Here is a 19,946-nt window from a genome sequence, read left to right as displayed (position 1 = left end):
AGTGCAGGATCCTTCCTTTTACCCTGATTCCCTGCAGTGTGCAAAAGCCACAGGCTGAAGGGTTTTGTTCATTTGTGTGTTTTCAAATTAAAACTGCATCAGCTTTTTGCCTCTAAAAAGAAGGGGAAAATCTTCCGCTTAAGTTTTTCCCTCTTATTTGAAGTTTGGGTATGGGGAGTGGGAATGTGGTCAGGACTGTGGCCAGAGAAAATAGATCAGAATGTAAGCCTGAGAATCAGCTGTGGCCAAGTGACAGAAAGTAAAATGTCCTGCTGGGATTTTCACGCTTTTTCTAGCCACAAATCTGGGCCCTGTCTTTAAAGACATAAGGCACTCAAGTACCTACTATGAAAAGAGCCAGTGGTCCAGTGTGCAAAATTGATAAGCTACTTCACTAATAACTTCACATCAAATATTTACAAATGCTAAGTTAAAAAATGTAGGGAATTCCCTGCTGGTCCACTGGTTAGGATTCTGCAATTTCACTGCTGAGGGCGTGGGTTCAATCCTTGTTCGTTGAACTAAGAGACTGCAAGCCGAAAAGTGTGGCCAAAAAAAAGAAATAAAGTAACAGGGTTATTTGTGGGGTTTTTTTGTTTGTTTTTTCGCGGTACGCGGGCCTCTCACTGTTGTGGCCTCTCCCGTTGCAGAGCACAGGCTCCGAACGCACAGGCTCAGCGGCCATGGCTCACGGGCCCAGCCGCTCCGCGGCATGTGGGATCTTCCCGGAACCCGCGTCCCCTGCATCGGCAGGCCGACTCTCAACCACTGCGCCACCAGGGAAGCCCTTGCCTGTATATTTTCTTAATCACCTCACAATTGCTGTAGCTCCTAGCACACTGCCTGCCACAGATTGGTTTGGGTTGCCGTAGGAAGTAGGGTAAGTGGAATAGCCACCCAGGACAAATCCTTCCGTCTTTTCACTACAGCTTTCCATCATATCCCGTTCCATCTCCATCTAGAGGAAGAGCAGGGGATGGCATGGCTCTGACCTGGGATCCCAGAAGCTACAGAAAGGGGTTTGTGGGTAGGGTAGTGAGGAAGGCTAGTTAGGCTCAAGGACAAGTTTCCAATGAAAACTAAAGTCCCTGTCCAAGAATGGGCACCACCCAGAGAAGCAGGGATGATTCAAAATATTGAGGCCAAGAGTATATCAAGAACAACAGGCAAGGATGAATGTCAAAACTCACGTCAGAAAGTCAGAGCAGGCTGGTTCCTAGGCTATAACTGGAAAAGACTTTGTGGCATTATCAGCTGGAGAAGCAGGTACAAAGCAGTACAAATTTTAGTTTGTACATATGGTTATAGCTATTCTGGTTCCAACCATTTTTTTCTTACCATTTTTGAAAGTTCCCATGTTCCAGTTGGTAAATAGCGGCTGAACTATTTAAACACACGCTGAACCCCACAGGAGCTCCCCGCCAACCAACCCCTCACGGATCACTCATGTGAGACAACAGTTGAAGAGTTAATGCCTATCCCATCAAGGACCCTTCAGATCTGCTTTGATCCATTTAGGCTAGTAAATTGTTAATAATTTAAATATCACCCCTAAGTGAGAAAGAGACCTAAGTAGCACTTTCAGTTCTGTCTGTGGACTGGAGTCTTTGAAGGGGCCTAATATCCCTCCCTTCCTGGAGCTCCTCCTCACAGGTAGAATGAGTCAACCAAAAAAATAATGTAGGAGGATGAAAAACAAAAAAGTTTATTTGGGATCTTATTGCAATTGCAATAACTGTAGCTTGGGAGACACAGATTCAGGTAACTCTTGAAAGAGTATTCCCTGATGAGGAAGAGAAACAGGGGCTTATAAAGACAAAAAGCCACGAGGCTGGGACTTCCCTGGTGGCACAGTGGTTAAGAGTCCGCCTGACAATACAGGGGACATGGGTTTGAGCCCTGATCCAGGAAGATCCCACATGCCATGGAGCAACAAAGCCCGTGCACCACAACTACTGAGCCTGCACTCTAGAGTCTGTGAGCCACAACTACTGAGCCCGCGTGCCACAACTACTGAAGCCCGGGTGCCTAGAGCCCGAGCTCTGCAGCAAGAGAAGCCACCACAATGAGAAGCCTGTGCACTGCAACAAAGAGTAGCCCCCGCTCACCACAACTAGAGAAAGACCGCATGCAGCAACGAAGACCCAACACAGCCATAAATAAATAAATAAATAAATGTGGGGTTTTTTTTAATTACTAAAAAAAAAAAAAGGCACGAGGCTCTTAAAAGTTGCCTGGTGGGGTTTCCCTAGTGGCGCAGTGGTTGAGAGTCCGCCTGCCGATGCAGGGGACACAGGTTCGTGCCCCGGTCCGGGAAGATCCCACATGCCGTGGAGCGGCTGGGCCCGTGAGCCATGGCTGCTGAGCCTGTGCGTCCGGAGCCTGTGCTCCGCAACGGGAGAGGCCGCAACAGTGAGAGGCCCGCGTACCGCAAAAACACAAACAAACAAAAAAAAGTTGCCTGGCAAGAATTGTGGTTGGCACTGACATGATCGGAAAAGATTTGTCCTCAGGAATCACAAGTTTTTTAGGGTGTCAATAAGTAGATATATTGTTTCTGGCAGATGTTCTGGATGACTTCATTAGGTCAAAAGGTCAGGTTCCACAGGCTAAGATGTGCATAAGTCACGCTTCCTCAGTAGCTTGTTAGAGAGCTCTCTTGGCAATACAGACTCTATTTTTATTTTCCTTCCGAAGAAGAGCATCTCCTAATTAACTCCTTAGTTGCTGGATCATATGGATGATCAGGGTTAGCACGATTGTAGAGCAATGAAAGATGGAGTAGATTAAGAACGTTGGGAGAGAGGACTTCCCTGGTGGTCCAGTGTCTAAGACTCTGCGCTCCCAATGCAGGGGGCCCATGTTTGATTCCTGGTCAGGGAACTAGATCCCACATGCCACAACTAAGAGTTCGTGTGCCACAACTAAGACCTGGTGCAGCCAAATAAATAAATATTTTTAAAAAAAGAAAAGAAAAGGAAGGCAGGGAGAGCTGGTATCATAGGGCTATGGGGTTAAGGACCTCATCCATTCTCCACAAGCCTGGATAATTATTCACTGCATGGGTGGAAGATGTGGGAGTGCCTGCTAGAAGGAGAGACGGATGTGTTCCATGCTCATGGCCTGGCTCTGGTTACCTTACTTTCCAGACCAGCAGAAGTTATAGATTCCCTTGTGTGACCCAACTGCCGGGGTGTCAGAGGGGTTAGGGGTGTACAGAGCAGGGAGATGTAGAGGCCATAATTGTTCTGTTGGGTATGATGGAGTACAAGTTGGATGCCGTCTTGTAGGTGGCAAGATGAGAGAACCAGGAGAGTTATGAGGAAGATGTTCTTGAGCACACAGTTGACACTTCATGTGTGGTCCTCAGTCAGTAGAAACTGGGCAGGGAATGGGTAAATATAGAGTCAGAATGACTCAACTGTTCCTTCCAAAATCAGGAGACAGACTGGAGACAGTATTCGGAAATTAAGTGGTTAGGGAGTCATAGGAGCAGGGTACAACCTTGATGAACAGGTAGGCCAGGACTGACATGGACAGGGAACTTGTGTGAAGTGTGTCAGTACTATCTGCTGCCACCCTGTGAGGGATGTAGGTCAGTGATGAGGTCTGGGGTAACCCATCTGAGGGTTTTGGGGGTCTGAAATAACTGTTACATTCCTCGAGCCTCCCAGGTTTAGCCATGGCTAAGATGCAGGTTTCATGAATGGCAAAACATGGGTTTTAATTCCTGACATGAGGCGTAGTGGGTGCTAAATCTGGTACCAAGAACTTCAAAAGAAGAGAGGCTGTAAACTAAGATGGAATAACGGTCTAGTTGGAGCTGTGGAGGTAGTGTCACCTTTATAACCCATGGAGGAATGACAAAGTGTAGTGTTTCTCAAATATGTCCACAATTATTTGCTACCCCTACCTTCAAGAGATGGAGCGTAATTCCCCTCCCCTTGAGTGCGGGCTGGATTTAGTGACTTGCTTCTAACAGATAGAATAAGGCAGAAGTGATGGTGTGTCACTTCTCAGACTAGGTCGTAGAAAGGCCTTGAGGCTACCTCTCTGCTCTCTGTCTTTCTGAGATGACTCACATTGAGGTAAGCTAGCTTCCATAACTTGAGAAAATTTGAGCAGCATTATGGAAGGCCTGTGACTTCAACCCTAACCAATATCATGACTTCAGTCTCAGGAGGGCACCTAAACCAGAACAACCCAGCTAAGCTGCTCCTGAATGCAGAAACTGTGAGATAATACAGTTGTTGTTTAATAATACGTTTGGGGGTAATTTGTTGTGTAGCAATAGATAACGAACACACAGTGTTTTTAAGAACTCTCAAATCTCTCACATTGTCCTTGGTCTGCAGTTCCTGACTCCCTCTCTGAAATGGTACTTGGAAATTTTGAGATAGTCCGCTGCACTAGTTAGGACTTTCTTCATCACACGTAAGAGACACAGATCAAAATAGTTTGAGCAAAAGGGAACATTACTGAAAAGAACTTAGATAAACACTTGAATAACAGAGGTGCAGCTGGGTCTTAACAGCCACTGGAAAAAGACCAGAAAGTCTGTCAGAACATATCAAATAGGTCTGTTCTCAGTTGCAATTTAAAAACTTAGAGGACTTACCCGGTGGTCCAGTGGTAAAGAATCCACCTTACAATGCAGGGGACGGAGGTTCGATTTCTGGTCAGGGAACTAAGATCCCACATGCTGTGGGGCAACTAAGCCCACATGCCACAACTACTGAGCTCTCACGCCTCAACTAGAGAAGAGAAAACCCGCACACCACAACTAGAGAGAAGGCCGTGCACCGCAATGAAAGATCCCACATGCCGCAACTAAGACCCGATGCAGTGAAAAATAAATAAAAACTAAATCTTAAAAACAAAAAACTCAGGAACATCCAGGTTGAGGCTGCATGTTCATTCTGAGATCAGTCAAGAGTGGTGGGACAGGATTTCTGTTTCAAGTAATTTTACATATTAGATAACCTGAAAACAAGCCCTCCTGCACAGAAATGTAGAGATTTGAAAATATGAAAGAGAATGAAAATGTGAAAGAGATACTAAGAGACTTAGGGGAAGGAATTAGGTCTCATCTACATCAATTAGGAATTCAGAAAAGAATAAAAAATATCTGGGTATGTTCAATGATAAAATAGCCAATAATTTTCCAAAATTGTTTAAAGGGCTGAATCTTTAGATTCAGAAATCCCTAGACTTAACATATCCCAAATGGGATAAATAAACACAAATCTACACCTACACATATTGTAATGAAATTGCAGGGCATCAAAGGCTTTAAAGAGAGCCTATAATCAACCAAAGATAAAAAGGACTTCCTACGAAGAAACTACAATTAAACGGACAAGAGATTTCTCAACAAGACAATAGAAGTCAGAAGATAATGTGGTATCTTCAAAAACCTTGAATATGGGGTCAGCCAACTACAGCCTGTAATAGAGTCTGCTTCATCTTTTTTTATGTTTGACAAGTGACATCTTTTAAGCCTAACTCTCCTCTTCCACTTCTCTCCTACATCTGAGCAAGCTGGTAAGAAATCCCAGGTGTTTCCTCCGTTTACACCAGTAGGAAATTCAAACCATTCAGGTTCTGCCCATCTGTGAGAACCCTATCTTGGCCCCAATCCTGAACCACCATAAAAACCTCAGACCAATTTCCTTTCCCTGCTCTCTCAAGCCTTTTTGTTTGTTTTGTTTTTTTGGTTGGCTGTGTTGGGTCTTTGTTGCTGCTTGCAGGCTTTTGCAGCGAGTGGGAGCTACTCTTCGTTGCCGTGCACGGGCTTCTCATTGCAGTGGCTTCTCGTTGCAGAGCATGGGCTCTAGGCACGTGGGCTTCAGTAGTTGTGGCACACAGGCTCAGCTGGTGCAGCACGCAGGCTCTAGAGCGCAAGATCAGTAGTTGTGGCACATGGGCTTAGTTGCTCCGTGGCATCTTCCCGGACCAGGGACCAAACCCATGTCCCCTGCGTTGGTAGGTGGATTCTTAACCACTGCTCCACCAGGGAAGTCCCTCAAGCCATTTTGGATCTGCGTAGGAGTCACCCTACTCTCCCAGAATTCCTCATTATGTGAGTAATAAACCTTTGATGAATGTGTGGTATCACTAATCTCAACATACATGCCAAATTTGGCAGAGTGGCTGCACAACAGCCCATGGGCCAAATCAAGCCTGCTGCCTGTTTTTATAAGTAAAGTTTTATTGAAATACAGTCATGCCCATTGATTTATGTATTATTTGTGGCTGTGTTCCTGCTACAGTGGCAGAGTTGAGTGGTTATGACTGAGACTATATGACCCTCAAAGCTGAAAATATTTACTATCTGGCCCTTTACAGAGAAAGTTTTTTTTTGTTTGTTTGTTTGTTTTTGCGGTACGTGGGCCTCTCACTGCTGTGGCCTCTCCCATTGCGGAGCACAGGCTCTGGACTCGCAGGCGCTCCGCGGCGTGTGGGATCTTCCCGGACCGGGGCACGAACCCGTGTCCCCTGCATCGGCAGGCGGACTCTCAACCACTGCGCCACCAGGGAAGTCCTACAGAGAAAGTTTTCTGATTCCTGCATTGGAAGATGGCTACAACCTATAATTCAATACCCAGCTAAGCTATCATTCAAGAATGAGGGAAAATCCCAAGAAAATATTTGCAAAATGTATTTCTGATAAAGGATTTATATCCAGAATATACGTAGAACTCTTAAAACTCAACAATAAAAAGGCAAATAATCCAGTTGAAAAAATGGGCAAAGGATCTGAATAGACATTTCTCCAAAGAAGATACATATATACAAATGGCCAATAAGCACATAAAAAGGATGCTCATTACCATTAATCATTAGGGAAATGCAAATGAAAACCATAATTAGATACCGCTTCACACCCACTAGGATGACTGTTAGATAATAACAAATGTTGTCAAAAATGTGGAGATGTTGGAACCCTCATACACTGCTGGTAGGAATGTAAATGTCGCAGCCACTTGAGAAAACAGTTTGGCAATTCCTTAAAACGTTAAACATAGTGTTACTATAGGAAAATATATATATTGTTCTCTGTCCCTGATCCCTGACACAGGGTTCCTAAAACCCTTGTAATTTCCTAAGTAATAAGAAGAGCACTAGGAGCATCTTCAGTTTTAATGAGGTGACTCCGAATGGGATCCTGGAGGAGGGCTGGTCGCTGGAAAGTAAAAGTCATGATTAGCAGCTTAGAATTTTCAGCCCTGCCCCCCATCCTTCAGAGAGGGGAGAGGGGCTGGAAATGGAGTTAATAATTGATCATACCTACGTGAGGAAGCCTCTATAAAATCCCAAGAGAGTTTCCAAGTTGGTGAATACATCCACATACTGGGAGGGTGATGTACCCCAAATCCACAGGAACAGAAGCTCCTGCCCTCTGGACCCTCCCAGGCCTCACCCTATGTTATCTCTTCATCTGACTGTTCATCTGTATCCTTTATCATATCCTTTAATAAACTGGTAAATAAATATAAGTAAGTGTTTTCTGAGTTCTGTGAGTAGCTCTAGCAAATTAATCCAACCCAAGGAGGGGGTCATGGGAACCTCTGATTTGTAGACAATGCAGACAGAAGTTGTGGGTAACCTGGGGACCTACGACTTGTGATTGGCATCCGAAGTGGGGTGGGGCAGTCTTGTGGGACTGAGCCCTTAATCTGTGGGATCTGACACTATCTCTGGGTACATAGTGTCAGAATTAAGTTGTAGGACACCCAACTGGTGTTTCAGAGAATTGCTTGGTGTGGGGAGAAACCTCATGCATTTGGTGACCAAAAGTATCAGAAGTTAAGTGTTTTGTGTGAGTAGTAAAGGAGACACACAGGAAAGAAAGACACATTAGGGAAGAAATGGGTTTTTCCCTACTCGGGAGGAGAAAACTGGTGGTTCTCCTAATAGAATACCAAAGAAAAATGGAAACATATGTCCACACAGAAACTGTACATGGATGTTTGTGGCAGCATTCATGTGATAGCCCCAAAGTGGAAACAACCCAAATTGGGAATCAACTGGGAATGATTAAACAAAATGTGGTATATCCATACAATGCAACATTATTTGGCAATAAAATGAAGTACTGATAGATGCTCCACCATGGATGAACCTTGAAAATATATACTAAGTGAGAGAAGCCAGTCACAAAAGACCACATATTATATGATTCCACTTATATCAAATGTGCAGAATAGGGCTATGACCCTAGGCTCTGGTATACAGTGAGCAGGGCCAGGGTCAGGACAGGCAGGAGGGCTGTGAAGCCAGTCAGAGAAGGTGGGAAGGGATGTACCAGATGAGAGAGCAGCATGCAAAGGCCCCATGGTAGTCACGAGCTTGGTGTGTTTACAAACTGAAAGACGGCCGGCATGGTAGGAAACTGCCAGAGAAAAACCAATCCAGACTTAGTAAAGAGAGACTTGTATTCAAAAGAATTGATGCAAGAGGGAAAGGGGGACTGTTGCAAGACAGAGATCGTGACCCTGGGGTCTGCAAGTGTCTCCAATCAAACAGAAGATGGTTTTTCTTTTACAGGGTAAAGAGGAAGCAAAGATAAGCAGAATCTTTGGGGGGAAAGCTGGACAAGCGAGGTGAAATGACTAGTGGGGTCTGACAGAAAAGTGTCTCCCTGGGGTCCTACTCCCGATTCCCGGGAGAAGCTGATAAGGGGGCATGTTCCACTTTTCTGTGCTTGCTCAGCCTTGGGGAACAGCAGAGATCAGGGGCCTGGAGGAAAGAGAAGCCCGACTGAAGTCTGGCTAGCAAGCATTTTGTTCTGATTGATCAGTGGGGACAAGCAGCTCAGCTAATGAGACAAAGAATGGGAATTTGGCCAGTCTGTATCTCGCTTCGTCTTAAGTACCAAGGAGGGTGTCTGTGGGTCTTAACGGAGTCGTATATGGGAGGGTAGTTCTGTGCAGTAAGCTGTTTTCTGGAACACAAGCGTGTGAGGGGATTTCTTAACCTTCACTGTTTACCAGGATCACAGGGCTCAGGCAAAATTCCACATTGCCCGAATGGAAATCAATCATGGCTTCTCCGAGGCTAATCCAAGTCCAGGAGCTGTTCATGAGTCAGATCTTTACAGAGGATCTTTCTTGGGCGTAAGAACAGAGAAGTTAGAAAAGCCTGATTTAGTCATAAAAATGCCTTAGATTTTCATACCGAAAGCTACCTTTTTCATATTAAAGATATGTTTAGGGCAATATTAGAATAATATAAATTTATCTTTTTTCTTTTAGATAGTTCTTTTGCTTTATTTTATTTATTTTAATTTCTTTATTTTAATTAAATTTTTAAAAAATTTTTGGCAGCATTGGGTCTTCATTGCTGTGCAAATTTATCTTTTACTTTAAAATTATACTTTATCGTTCACTGCTTAACTCAGTGCTGGTTTTCTTCTTCTGCTTTCTGGAAAACCCCTTTAAGTGTACAGTGTGCATCTACATTATACACTAACCAGACCTCCTTAGAAGATTCAGGGATGACTGCTTGACCGAAAAGCAGTTTTCTCCTGATGCCAGCAAGATAACTCCTTAGGAGATAACATTCCTTTCTTAATCCTGTAATCAAAGTGAAACAGCACCAGCTTAAACCGGTTTTGCCTCTTTAAATAGGTGGTTGATTAATCAAACCTTGAGTTATTTTACAGAGACAGCACCACACGTGTGTAAGGCAGGGACCCAGGCCTCCACGATGACCCTGGAACCAAGAATCTTCAGTCTTGGCACTGAAGCCCTTTAGGAAGCGAGAAGTCCTTTAATAAAAAAAAAAAATCTGGCTTCCAGCAGCACAAGTAGCTTATCTGGACTAATTCAGCACTAGCCAACCAGCTCCCAAGTTTGAAATTCCCCTACCTCTTAAATTTTGCCCCAAACACTAGATGGGGAAGGCAGATTGAGAGCCTAAAAGCTGGTGCTATAGTACTGGCTTCCAAGCCCATTAGAAAGCAAGTCCTTTGCTCGGTAACATCCCCACAAAAGGAGGAATTCTTTTAGGCAGTTAAGGGGGAGGTAAAGAGCTTTTCCTGAGTCGGCTGGGTCTTGACTGACCTCTAAGCAAAATAATCCTCATGCCAAAGTGGCATCTTTTCGGGGACTTGTTCGGAACCCCTTCAAGAACAGGCACTGGGCTTCCCTGGTGGCGCAGTGGTTGAGAGTCCCCCTGCCGGTGCAGGGGACATGCGTTCGTGCCCCAGTCCGGGAAGATCCCACATGCCGCCGAGCGGCTGGGCCTGTGAGCCACGGCCGCTGAGCAAGCGCGTCCGGAGCCTGTGGTCCGCAATGGGAGAGGCCACGACAGTGAGAGGCCCGCGTACCGCAAAAAAAAAAGAACAGGCACTATGACAGCTTTCCAAGGCAGACTCAACCCCCTATGAAGCTTGCTGGCCATGACATTAAATAAATAGGAATATGGATTAAGCCCTTTAACCTCTTTTTGGAACTTGTAGTTTATTAGAAAGATCCACAAAAGGGACTTTCAGCTTGCATCCTGTGCTGTTTCTTTTGCCTTTATGATGTGGTTCTGAAACATATCAGCCTCACCTGCAGGCCCTGTTTGCTGGGCCCTGCTCCAGTGTTTATGATTGAGTAGGTCTAGAGTGGGACCTGGGAATTTGCCTTTGTAGCAAGTTCCTGGGTGATGTTCATGCAGCAGTTCGGGGCACCACATTTGGAAACCCACTATCTTAATGGAAAGCTTCTAAGTTGGCAGTTCATCTTTAGTTGCACATTAGAATATCAGGAGAATTTTTTTTAATTCAGCCCTCTACCCCATCTCAAACCAATTCAACCAGAATCCCATGGGCAGGGCCCAGGCATTGGATTTCTACAAAGCTCTAAAAAGGTCTGTGCATTAGAGTAGAGAAGCACTGCCCTAAATTTGTTTTGCTTCCTGGGGAAAAGTTCCACATGGATTTCTCAAGAAAAAGTGATAGGAACCTCCTCTGTTTGTCGAATTGGAGGGTGGGGCTGTATAAAAATCTACTCCACCTAAGTTGTGTTTGACCCCAAGGGTGGCCAATGGTTTCAGCCTCCTGCCCTCTGTCCCTAGGTTTTAGAGTCCACAGGTGCCATTGATTAGAAGACCTTAACCTCATATGTGCCCTTTGTTTCCCAACCTCTCCTCCTTGGGACTGTTGGGGCTCCTAGAGATGAAGCAGGAATTGTAAACAGAAGGCTCCACCCAGACCAGGGCTTTTCAGACTTTAAGGTACATACAAATCACCTGACACCTCGCTAAAAAGAAGACTGATTCCATGGAACTAGGCTGGGGCCTGAGATTCTGCATTTCTAACAAGCTCCCAGATAATGGGGGGGCTGCTATTCCGAGCGCCACACTTAAAGGAGCAAAAGCCAAATCTCTTTTTAAAAATTAATAAACAGAAAACTCAGTTAAATAGAGCTGGGAGACAAGAAGAGGGAGCTCTCACGCCCTGTGACCATAGCAAAGCCCAATAGGAAGAAGAAATACTCCTCTTATATCCTGGCAAGGACTCAGCCAATGAAAAGTCATGGGTTCTTTGTTTACTATACCTGCCCTACTTCCTTTTCCTTTATGAAAGGGTTCTCCTTCCCTTGTCGTTCAGGAACTCGCATGTGGTTTGCCATGGTTACAGACCTCAAGTTGAAAATCTCTGCTGATCCTGAATAAACCCACCTTTGCTGGAGAAATATCTGGCAGTCTATTTGTTTCAGGTCAAAATTTTGGTAGCCCACACAGGGACCATTGAAGATCCTCCCATGGCTTCCGCGCTGGTGAGCAAACAGGTGTGGTAACCACAATTAAGCCTACTGAGCTTTCTAGCTCATTGCTTTCTTGCTGACCCTGAAGTTTGAAGGCACGTCTTTCTCCTGGATCTGAGCTCATGCCGTCTTTGCGTTTGAAACTCCACAGGGTTTATTTGGGATCTAATTAAAGGTTTCATCTTTCTGGTTGAAGTCTTGTTTTGTATGTGTTTTGCACTTTGGTCTGATTTTGAAGTCAGACTGTCAACCAAAGCTGGCTGAAAAGGCCTTTGGCTGATTCCTTCAGAAACAGGGGCTGCTTCTCTGAAACTGTGCTGGTTTTTCAGTCTTTGGCCTATTCCTTTGGAAAGGGCCATTCTCTGGAAACTGGCTGAAAAAGCCTTTCCACCTGGCTTCTCCGAGACCAAGCTATCTCCTTAGGACTGGCTGGTATTCAGGCTTGCAAGCTATTCATATTGAGCTGTTTGTGCTGTAAGCTCTTGGAGCTGTTTGAAAATTGTTCTTTACTCTAGAGAAAAACCTCTGAGAAATGGGATCCCAGTTATCTAAATATTTGGAGGGTGCCTACAGGGACTCGGGCCAATTTTATGTTTTTATGTATTATGGCTTCCTCATGTGCATTTTTAAAAAATAATTTTTCTTGAAATATAGTTATTTACAATGCTGTGGGATATTTTTAAAATAAATTTATTTATTTACCTTTTGGCTGTGTTGGGTCTTTCGTTGCTGCACAGGCTTTCTCTAGTTGCGGAGAGCGGGGGCTACTCTTCACTGTTGTGCATGAGCTTCTCATTGCAGTGGCTTCTCTTGTTGCGGGGCATGGGGTCTAGGCCTGCAGGCTTCAGTAGTTGTGGCTGGCGAGCTCTAGAGCGCAGGCTCAGTAGTTGTGTGGCACAGGCTTAGTTGTTCTGCGGCATGTGGGATCTTCCTGGACCAGGGGTCAAACCCGTGTCCCCTGCATTGGCAGACTGATTCTTAACCACTGTGCCACCAGGGAAGTCCCTTCATGTGCATTTTTAACTAAGTGGACTGACCTGACTAAAGGCAACTTGTGATATCAATGGCCATTATGGGGAACTTCTGAAATCCCCAAACTTAATTTCCTTAAAACTGAAATGGACTACAAGAGCTCAAAAATTTCCAGAACTGAGTGGAATGCTTATTTCAATTGATATTTTAAGGCTTTCCAACATTATCAAGAGTCTAAATTGCCTCTCTGCAAAGTAAGGTTCTGAGATCAACTGAGGCAAACAAATGATTAAAGAAAGATGAAATAGTTCCCAAAGCCTCAGGCTCTTCTCCCTTGGCCTCTTTGCCTCAGGCTCTGCCTCGGGCACCATCTTGTCTCTCTGCAATCTATGCTGCCTACGCCTCCTCTATACTCTCAGTTCCCCCTTAGTAATTCTCCCACCATACTTCCCCTTTTCTCTGAAACTCTTTCGGCCCCCTTTTCCTCTGAACTTGTCAGAAGCTGTCCCTTTAAAATTAAGCCTTCTAAGGTTCCAGAAGCTAAACCCTTAATTTCTTATAATCTCTGGAGTAAAGCTGAACTGCGAGCCATAGTCAAAGATTTTCCCAAAGTAATTGAAGTTCCTCACAGATTTGATGAGGAATTTCATATAGCCATTCTAACTTGTCAGCCTGGATTCTCTGACTTATATCATCTAGTGCATATGCTTGTTGGTGAAGGCCAGACCCAGCTTTCGATGAAAACCACCAATTAGGAAAGTCCTGAAAGGTCTCTAGAATTACAACTGGTAGACCAGCCACCTAACTTACATGATCAGGCTCCGGCAATCGCTAGGCAACTTCATCAAGCAATTCCTGGGGCCTTTCCAAGGCCTGTTAATTGGAACAAAATTCAGGCTTACACACAAATCTGACAAACCTGTTCATGATTATTACAATCAACTTCAGACTGTTTTTAAAGGAAATTCTGGTCTTCCTTCAGATATTGATTCCATCCAAGTAGCTTTTAACTGTGTCTATTAATGGGCTGAACTGAGACCGTCCCCTTCTAGTAAAAAGGACCAGGATGGAATGGGAAACTATGTCCACTCCAGATTTAGTTAATCTGGCAAGCCAGCTCTCTTGCACTCTAGATGAGTCACCTCCAAGGAAGACTGCCAAAATTCTTAATCTTCAACAAATGAAGGCTCAGAAATGAAACCAAAACCCTCCTAGTTTCTTCTATTATTGCAAATAGCCAGGACATTGGAAAAGAGATTGTTACAAATTTAAGCACTTTAGGCACCTTCAGCCCTCCAACCAGCCTTTCCAACATCTTCCCTATTTTCAAAGATGGGGTTCCGAGGAACTACAGGGGGCTCTTTCTAATCCTCCCTCTTAATTGGTTGGAGAAACATTTCTCCAGATTAGGGATGAATCTCTTCCAGTCCTAATTGACACCAGAGCCCCACACTTGGTGCTCAACCCCACCACTATGGAACAGCCCCCGGCTTGGAGTACTAAAACAGTTCAAATAGTAGGGATCTCTAAGAGGTTCCCCTATTCCCTTTTGTTTAGGCTCTTTGAGAGATATACACCATTTTCTCCTTAGTTCCTCCAGCCCATCCATTTATTTATTATTAGAGAAGTATTATGATGGAGTTTCTCCCCCCAAATTGAAATAATTCTAGAAATTGACAGTAGCCATTAAAGTAACCAACACATGAATTGAATAACTCTTTGACATTTTTTTTTTCTGTCTCTGACTGTACTAAAGCTGATTCTGGAAATGCTGATCATTAGTTCCTATTGAATCAGCTACCACTTTCCTTTTGGGCAAAACCTCCAATTGATGTTGGCAAAATTCACAGCACATCTTCCATCAAGATTCAAATAGTCCCCTCAAAACCTCCTCCCAGAATTAGTCAATACCCTATAAATAAAAAAGCCCTTCCAGGCATAAAGCCCATAATAGTTTACAAGGGTTAAACCTCATTATCCCTTGTACTAGCACCTGTAATACTCCCATTTTTATCAGTGAGAAGACCTAAGGGCCAAGGAGGGGGGTTTGTCTCCGACCTCAGAGCAAATAAACAACATTGTTATCCCTCAACACACTGTTGTTCCTAACTCTCATAAGTTATTAACATCCATTCCCACTGGAAGTAAATTGTTTACTGTAACTGATTAATGCATTATTTAGTATTCTAGTTGATGAAGCTAGCCAATACCTTTTGCCTTCACTTGGAAAGAAAAACAATTCACCCGAACAATAATGTCTCAGTCTTATATTGAGAGTCCTTATTTCTCACAAATCCTGAAAGCTGATCTATATGATATAAAGCTCCCTCGAGGTTCTACTTTGTTGCAATATGTGGATGATCTGCTTCTTTGCTTTCCTTCCCGAGCCTCCTCACAGGAATACAGCACACACTTACTAAAGCTTTTTAAAAAACTACATTAGGTTCCCAAAGAAAAATTTCAGTTTGCTGAAACCCAGGTTCAATATTTAGGGCATCTTGGACTTCCCTGGTGGAGCAGTGGTTAAGAATCCGCCTGCCAGTGCAGGAGACACGGGTTCAAGCCCTGGCCCAGGAAGATCCCACATGCCACAGAGCCCATGCACCACAACTACTGAGCCTGCGCTCTACAGCCCGCGAGCCACAGCTACTGAAGCCCATGCACCTAGAGCCCGTGCTTTGCAACAAGAGAAGCCACTGCAATGAGAAGCCTACGCACCACAACGAAGAGTAGCCTCCACTCGCTGCAACTAGAGAAAGCCCACACGCAACAACGAAGACCCAACACAGCCAAAAATACATTAATTAATTAATTAAAAAATATTTAGGGCATCTGATACCAGAACAAGACCTATACCTAGAACCAAATAGACTTCATGGTGGTGTAAGTTTCCCCAAACCAAAACCAAATGCTAACTGTGAGGTTTGCTTGGGCTAGTTGGTTATTGATGAAATTGGATTCCAAATTTCTCTTTTATGGCCAAATCTCTGTATGTTTTACTTAACAGTAACGATCCAACCCAACTTAATGGGAAGAATTGGACAATATAGCCTTCAAGGCCTTAAAGGAGAATTTGCATCATACTCAACATTTCTGTCAGCCACCTCACCTCCTACGAAGTCCTTTTGTTAACTGCTCCTCACATAACTCTTTTACCTGGTGTTAACCTTAACCCGGCTACTCTTCTCCCCTTGTCACTAATCAAGTACCTCACAAGTGCATAACACTGACGGACCACCTCCTGTAATGATCTACAGGAAATTCCACTGGGTAACATTGACTTCTCATGGTTCACCGATGGTTCTTATTTGAAAGGTGACAATGGGGAATTCCCTGATGGTCCAGTGTTTAGGACTCCACACTTCCACTGCAGGGGGCATGGGTTCGATCCCTGGTCAGGGAAGTAAGATCTCACATGCCGTGCACTGCAGCCAAAAAAAATAAAAAGGTAACAATGGCAAATACTGTGCTGGGTATGCTATTTCAACTCCTTTTGATGTTGTTGAGGTAGCATCTTTAACTATGGCTACTTTAGCCCAACATACTGAATTATACACTCTTACACGGGCTTGTGCTTTAGCCAAGGACAAAACTGCCAATATTTATACTGATAGTAGATATGCTTTCAGAGCAGCTCATGACTTTGGAATGTTGTGGAAGCAACGTGGCTTCCTTACTTCCAGCAGAAATAAAATTTTAAATGGTCCTATGTTCGGGAATTACTGAATGTAACACTTTACCTGCTGCTTTAGCTCTTATTAAGATTCTGGGGCATTCTAAACCTGACTCTCTGGAAGCTAAGGGAAATCACCTCTGATATTTTTGCAAGGAATGCTGCCCTTAAAGGGACCAACAGCAGCCAAACCTCTGTCCTGGTCCAAAGAGATCAGTTCACCAAAGGATAATTTAGAAAAACTGGCCAACATTTGGCCTCAAAAAAAGGAAAAACAAGATTGGAAATTCAACAACTGTTGGTTTGTTCAAAAGAGAAAGCTCTGGTTTGTACCAAATAACAATCCAGTCCTACTGGAGGCTCTAAAATTCCCACTCCTCACCACTGTACATGCATTAAACCATTGATCTACTGACAAAATGATAGCCTTCATGAATCAATGTTGCTGGGGAAACATTAACAAATTTGCAAAAAGTGCTTACCTCACTTGTCCCACTTGTCAAAATACAACCCAGGGAAGCCTGTTCATACTGCTCCTGGACATCTTAAACTGCCAAATGGACCATTCGAGGTCTGGCAAATGGATTTCATACAACTTCCTTTGTCTCTTGGATATAAAAATGTTTTAGTCACGGTCTGCACTTTTTCACACTGGACTGAAGCCTTCCCTTGCAGGCAGCCTACTGCCTCTTATGTGACTAACTTTAAACTTCATAGTAATCAAGTAACCCATTTCACAGGCCAGGTGCTTCAAGAAGTCTGTGCTGGCCTTCCCTGGTGGCGCAGTGGTTGAGAGTCAGCCTGCCGATGCAGGGGACACGGGTTCGTGCCCTGGTCCGGGAAGATCCCACATGCCGCTGAGCGGCTGGGCCCATGAGCCATGGCTACTGAGCCTGCGCGTCCGGAGCCTGTGCTCCGCAACGGGAGAGGCCACAACAGTGAGAGGCCCGTGTACAGAAAAAAAAGAAAGTTTAATAGATATCAAAAAAAAAGACAAATGCGGAAGCCAGCTAAAAGTTCATTTTTCAGACAGTGTTACCAGGAATTTTTAATGGTTAGTATTTGATCTGAGTTTTGAAATTGGAGGACATCACAGCAGAGTGAAACTGGAACGAAGGTGTGAGATTAGGATTAATGAAATGAAACAAAATTCTGGCAAGAGGTCTAGAAAAGTCCTAAAAGAAAAGATACATTAAAACTCCGGGGAGGGAAGTGCATCTTCCAAAGAAGAGTTGTAGCACTTATCATAGTCCAAGAAGCAAAGAGCAAACACAGCTAAATTCCAATACACAACTGACCTTTTCACATTGAGAAGTTTCCACTAGAGCTTTACTCTCCGAACTTTACTGTGCATCCCTTATCCGTAAACTTGATGCCAATGACAAGCCCTTTCTACCCTAAATGGTACTTAAGAGAGATATCAGACTTTTCTTCACTGTTATCCTCTTTCCAGGCTCCACCAGCTTCTGGGCAATGGAAGGAAGCCAGAAATGACAGGGATTTAGGATGACAAGGCAACAGGCTCAACGTATTTCAGGTGAGCAACCCTTGGAGACAGCCTTGTTCCAGACACTGCTAGGAAAGAGAGAAAGAGAGAACAATACTCCTGTCCACCTCCTGGGAGAACCAACCTGGCCCTCTGGAACACCTTCTCTGAGGAAGTAGGAAACATCCACTCACTTAGCAAGTTCTGTATGCTTACTCTATAGAAATATTAGTGTATGGAACACTGGTGTTATTGGGGCACAGGGTAATCTGCTAGATACTCTTAGAAAAGATTAGGCTTAGTCATGTAAGCCCTCCAAGTGCAGATGGAGACATCCTGGAGGCCTAATATGGGAAGAGAATTTACAATTTCCCTGGAGTATCAGGGCTCAGCTTCTTCTTGGTTTTCTCCCGATTGTTCAACTAGCAATAAGGAATGGAAGTACAATATCACCCGTCCTCTAAAGTGGTGGAAAAACAGGATCATCAGGGGACATTATGGTGGCTTAGGGGGCACATAGATTTTATACATCTAAACTAGAGATCTCATCACTGTTTTTAAATTCCCTACAGCTTATAATACTGGACTGAAATAACGACCCCCCCCCCCAGAAATGTGTATCTCTCAACATTTGATCATATTGTTCCTTCTCCCTCCCAAACCTCCCTAAATCCCGCTTCAAGGCTCAACTCAGTGCTCTTCCCTCTGAGGCTGCTTCTGATCCCTTTCAAAATCAATCCCTTCCTTGGCTCTCTGAACTTCTCTTACGTTGTTATCAGATACTGCCTTTTGTAAGTCACCAGTGTCTGCCTGCCCCTTGCCCTTCATGTTTCCAATGTCCAGTCATTTCCATCTCCCTCCTCTAATCCAAAGTTTCTTGTGTAGGTGTTTTTGTTAATCTTTGAATAGTGCTTAACAAGACATGTCAAGACTCACAACTTACCTCACTCAATCCTCCCAACTCTGAGGGATAAGCAGGCATGGATTGGTTTTTTCCATTTCACACATGAAGAAACTTAAGACTCAGTGGATATATAACTTGCCCAAATTGCAAATCCCAGATTGTAAGTTGCAAAGTTGAGTTCTGCCATACTCACAGGCTGGAAAGAAATTCTAATCTATGTTTGAGATGCTTCTGGAAGAATTTGGATTTCAAACCTAAGGCCCAACAATACACAGAAACTGAAAGATTACAGCCAATAGTATCAAGTTTATTATTTCCAAGACCAAAACTGTGCTTTAGGAGACTCAAGGTCGCAGACACTGGCTCAGAAAGAGACGAGGTCTCTGGAATGGGAGGCAGAAGGTCTCAGTTCAAATCCCTCCATGGTCCTGTTTCCCCACCCATAACAGGTAGGAAGATGGTGGCTGGACCAGCGGCTCTAAGGATCCTTTGTGCAATCCACGAGTCCTTGCTAATAACATCCCTGGTGTCTGTGGGAGCTGTGGGTAGGACAGACTGAAAACGCTCCTTCCACGTGGCAAACCTGCAGTTTGGTGGGCCAGAGGATGAGCTGAGGGTCGGGCTGAGGGGTTTCGGGACGGGGATTAAGCTAGAACAAAGAACACGGAATACAGTGCCCCGCTTTTCCGAAGACCTCTGGGGTAAACCCCGGGAAGGAAGCACGGAGAGTCGAGCGGTATGAGGCGGGGAGACAGTCCTGCGTTCCTACCAAACCCCGTCGGGGATGCGCTGGTATCCCCGGAAGTTTCCTGCTGCCCTCTGGGCCTGTCTCATCACGTGTGTCACGGGGTAGGGTCAATACCAGCGCCAACAGCGGGCAGGAACAGCCCGGGACCACGGCTCCCACTCCTAGCAACCTGAGGAAGTTCCACGACTAGCCCGATGACCTCCCCACCAACAGCAGCTTCCAACGATTCCTGAACAAAAGATGCACCGGAAGCGAATTCCTCTCCGATCTTCGGGCCCTTGGAGCCACTTCCGGTCCTGTCTAGGAAGCTCGGAGGTCTTCTTATCTCGTTGGTCTCCGCGCCAGGGGTTGGCTCCTCGCGGGATCACTAAGGCCAGAAGACCTAGAGAATCCCTGCCTTTCCC

This window comes from Neophocaena asiaeorientalis, unplaced genomic scaffold (genome assembly GCF_003031525.2).
Source record: "Neophocaena asiaeorientalis asiaeorientalis breed wild unplaced genomic scaffold, Neophocaena_asiaeorientalis_V1.1 scaffold265, whole genome shotgun sequence".
Classification (NCBI taxonomy): domain Eukaryota; kingdom Metazoa; phylum Chordata; class Mammalia; order Artiodactyla; family Phocoenidae; genus Neophocaena; species Neophocaena asiaeorientalis.
This window is presented reverse-complemented; position numbering follows the sequence as displayed.